Source organism: Cervus elaphus, chromosome 2 (assembly GCF_910594005.1).
Source record: "Cervus elaphus chromosome 2, mCerEla1.1, whole genome shotgun sequence".
Lineage (NCBI taxonomy): Eukaryota > Metazoa > Chordata > Mammalia > Artiodactyla > Cervidae > Cervus > Cervus elaphus.
In genome coordinates this window covers 48,598,310-48,602,622 of record NC_057816.1, presented here as the reverse complement: position 1 = coordinate 48,602,622, position 4,313 = coordinate 48,598,310, and the positions used below count along the sequence as shown (strand labels likewise).

General features: G+C 33.2%; 1 non-coding gene and 1 pseudogene across 1 annotated transcript; both read left to right on the top strand.

Annotated features, from left to right (window-relative positions):
* The first annotated feature begins 690 nt into the window (after positions 1-690).
* On the top strand, positions 691-1,657 carry LOC122706588 (annotated as a pseudogene).
* A 714-nt stretch (positions 1,658-2,371) lies between these two features.
* LOC122677536 lies at positions 2,372-2,478 on the top strand. The gene has a single exon (XR_006335826.1). It is a non-coding gene; the product is annotated as a U6 spliceosomal RNA (small nuclear RNA).
* Positions 2,479-4,313: the final 1,835 nt, after the last annotated feature.

The following is a 4,313-nucleotide window of genomic DNA, read 5'->3' as shown; positions in this document are numbered from 1 at the left end:
GACATTATAAAGATTATAAGTGCCTCATCTTCCTCTTTGAAGGTGTCACATATGGAATGGAATGCACAATGGAGTGGATCATATTATAAACTAATAAAAATAAACATTTCTATAAGCAAATATAACAAACAGTGATATATATATTATATATATATATATATATATATATATATATATATATATATATATATATATAATCTATATATGGAGACATTTTTAAGGGATGAGACCAGGCTGTGATTTTTACATTTATATTATGAACTTCCAAAGGCAGTAAAATATATCCAAAATGCCAACTGATACACTATCCAAACATGCTCCCTCCCCCCTGATTAAATGAACATGAAAAGTAATTAAGTTAATATAATGGAGCTGTATTTCTTAATATTCATTAGGCAAAATTAATGAGAATCATGTAAAATGCAAAAATGGTTGTATTTGAAGAGTGCTATAGAAAAGTTTACTTTTCACAATCTTACAAGGGACTCATAATGACCCCATGAAGTTGTCATTACAAATTAAGTGTTGAGGTGCCTTGTTAAGAAACCACAACTAAAATGTCCATGTTGAAGAATATTTATCTTACTTAAAATATTCCTAAAAATCACACATCATACCATGAATTAATCCTTTTCTATTTTTTGCTGATAAAGTATTTAAAACTCACTCCTTCTTTGCATTTATAAAATCATGCAGCTGAATAATAATGTGGCTGAGTTTATTCTGCTTGGGTTGACACAAGATCCTGTTAGGAAGAAAATAGTGTTTGCCACTTTCTTGATTATCTATTTGGGGACCTTGTTGGGGAACTTTCTAATTATTACTACCATCAAGACCAGCAGGGCACTTGGGAGTCCCATGTATTTCTTCCTTTTCCATTTATCTTTATCTGATGCCTGCTTCTCTACATGCATAGCCCCTAGGATGATTGCTGACTCCCTTTTGAAGAAGGTCACTATCTCTCTCAATGAGTACATAGTCCAAGTCTTTTCATTCCATTTCTTTGGCTGCCTGGAGATCTTCATCCTTGTCCTCATGGCTATTGATTGCTATGTGGCCGTCTGTAAACCCCTGCACTACACGACCCTCATGAGTCATCAAGTCTGTGGTGTATTGGTGGCTGTGGCCTGGGTGGGGTCCATTGTGCATTCTTTAGCTCAGATTTTTCTGGCCCTGAGTTTACCTTTTTGTGGTCCCAATGTGATTGAACATTATTTATGTGACTTGCAGCCTTTGTTACAACTTGCCTGTCCAGACACCTTTGTGACCAACCTACTTTTGGTGTCCAGCAGCGGGGCCATCTCTACAGTGAGTTTTGTCATTCTGATGCTCTCCTATGCTATCATCTTACATTCTCTGAGAAACTACAGTGCTGAAGGGAAGAAAAAATCTCTGTCGACCTGCATCTCCCACATCATCGTGGTCATCTTGTTCTTTGGTCCTTGCATATTTATACACACACCCTGCCACCACTTTCTCCATGAATAAGATGATAGCTGTGTTTTATACACTTGAAACACCTTTGATCAACCCTCTGATTTATACCCTGAGGAATGCAGAAGTGAAAAATGCCATGTTGAAGTTATGGAGCAAGAAGTTGGTCTCAGATGAAAAAGATGAAGGGAAGTTTCAAAGTTTTCTTCATAGTTTGGATTGATATAAAAGAAGCTCACAGACAATAATATCCTCTTATTGTGAAGTTATTATAATCTTAACTCAGAGCATGAAAATTATTTCCTTTAGTAAAACAGGCAATGTGACCACACATGCTAGTTAGTATTGAGTCAAATATTTGTATAACCAGCAGCATCAGGTACACACAGTCATGTAAGATCATGTTCTTAGTTATTATTCACTGCTGTCTCTGCCTCTCTTGTCTGTCTAATATCACTGTGGTTTTGATCTATTGTTTTCCTCTCTTGTGGTGACTTCTGGATTTCTCTGTTTAACATTACACTATATGCTTTTATCTACAGCCTGACATAGTTTTATCTCAAAGAGTTTATTTCTTAGATACTGTGATCAAATGTCTGATCATGGACCTTTAACTTGGTTGTTCTTACTGACTTCAGTAAAAATCACCAGGTTCAAATAATAATAGTATATACATATTATAAAGACAAAATATTTAATCTAGGAAACCTCTCTTCTTTTTCTTGGGTTATAGTTCAATTTTTTTTTTTTTTGTATATTTGCCTAATTGTTCTAGAAAAGTGATAGAACATTATGAGAAAATTCACCCTTTTGTAGTATTTTTCCCTTAGGGAGCTTCTGATTATTGGGGTTGACCTCATATTAACATTCTTTCTGTAAAAAAAAAACAAAACCAAAAAAAAAAAAAAACTTTTTGCTGTTAAAATGATTCCTTCTAGTGCTCGCTTCGGCAGCACATATACTAAAATTGGAACGATACAGAGAAGATTAGCATGGCCCCTGCGCAAGGATGACACGCAAATTCGTGAAGCGTTCCATATTTTTAAAAAGAAAAAAAAAAAAAAAAAAAAAATGATTCCTTCTATTTTGAGGGATCTATTAAGTTTTCTGTTGACTCATACCAATTATAATAGTATGTTTAAATATTGCTTTATTATGATTATAGCATAAAAGCTACAAATCAAGGAAGATATATTTATGTGAGCTTTAAAGAAACGTGTACATGTAGTCAATGGTAGGGAATTTATAAATAAAAGTTAATTGAATAAAGAACATTATAACCCAGAGGAGGGTATTTAGGCTTTGAAACATAGTTTTACCACATATATGGATTGATTTAGTGAGTTTTAAGACAATATAGAAAGTAGAGTAACTTAAGAAAGACTAAGATATTTGGATGAAAATTAAATGTATCCAGTGGAGATCAATACCAGCTTTCACATTCATTATCACTGAAGTCTCTAATTACATGGTCATTAAGAAATTCTCTGATTTGTCTGATTTCTTATTTGTATTTTTATACATATAGAAAATTCAATATGAGTATTTTTGTTTATTTGAAACTTCTATTTCTATTTACAAGTTAATAATTTTATTATGAGTACTAAATTTGTTTTACTTTCATTGTACCCAGAAGTTTATATTCTTTCTTTATCTTGAGAAAAAGCTCAGTGTGGAAGTGGAAACTTGTGAATTCTGCAATGAATTCTAGTACTTTTCTATATGCATTTTTTTTTTTTTAGATTCTGAGAATTTCAAGGATAATACTTCACAGTTTTTATTAATCACATCTGCTACAGTAAATAAGTCATCTGTGCTATGGATTTCTTGATATGCCATTATATGAAACAAAACTAATAAATATATATTTAGAAATAGAAATTTCTGTTGAACTTGCTGAGCTACCCTTAAAAATATATTCCCTTTCCTTATAAATTCCCATTAAAATAAGGAAAAAATCATAAAATTATGTGTCAAAGCACATGGCAGAAAGAACCAGACAGGAAATACCAGTTGGTAAAATATTTTCACATGTTTTTTGAAACATAGATATCAGTGGTAGGTAACTAAGTAACTTGGCAGAGTAGAAGTTACAACCATCTGAGAAAAGAGATAAGTAAGACCATCAAGTTCCACAAAAAGTAGGTGTGAAATATACATTGAATTACATAAAGATTATTTCCCCAGGTTACTTTCTGCTAGTTAGGTGACACTTCCTCTATTCCATCCCACCAAAGATTGAAGGTCCATTATTTTTTAAAAATGAGCAAAAGTGTTCCTGATATCACTGTGGAGGGCAGTGGTACAATGCACAAAAACATGTACACAGAGATTAAGTGAAAATCTCCATAGTGAAATGTGAGACCCTTTCTTCTCAGGGCTCCCAGGATGTCAGCAGTCAGTATACATCACAGGCTCACAGTTTCCGGGACTAGGCACAAAGCCCAAGTGAAAGAGTGGAACTGTTTGTTTGTTTTGCTTGTTTTTTTTTGTTTTTTTTTTTTTTTTGGTGAGGGAAGAAAATATAAGATCTGTATTATATAGTCTAATTACCTTAAAATAATTATACATCCAAATATGTAGTCATTGCCTATAACATGTGTAGATACCAAATGATTTTTGTTGTTGTTGATTTCCTCTGCCTTAAACATAAATAGTTTCTGCTTTCAGGTAAGACAGCAAGACTGGTGAATGAGAAGATAGAGCAATAGAGACCTGCCTTCAGATGAAAGGAAGAGGGGGATTGGGTTGCTGGTCACACATTGGGCCTAGCAACTTCTCTATTTTCCTCAATAATTTAGCTCTGATCTTATATCTATAATGTTCATGCTCTGTAATTGACTAGACCATTTTCTTACAACTTTCTAAGGTTAATGGTC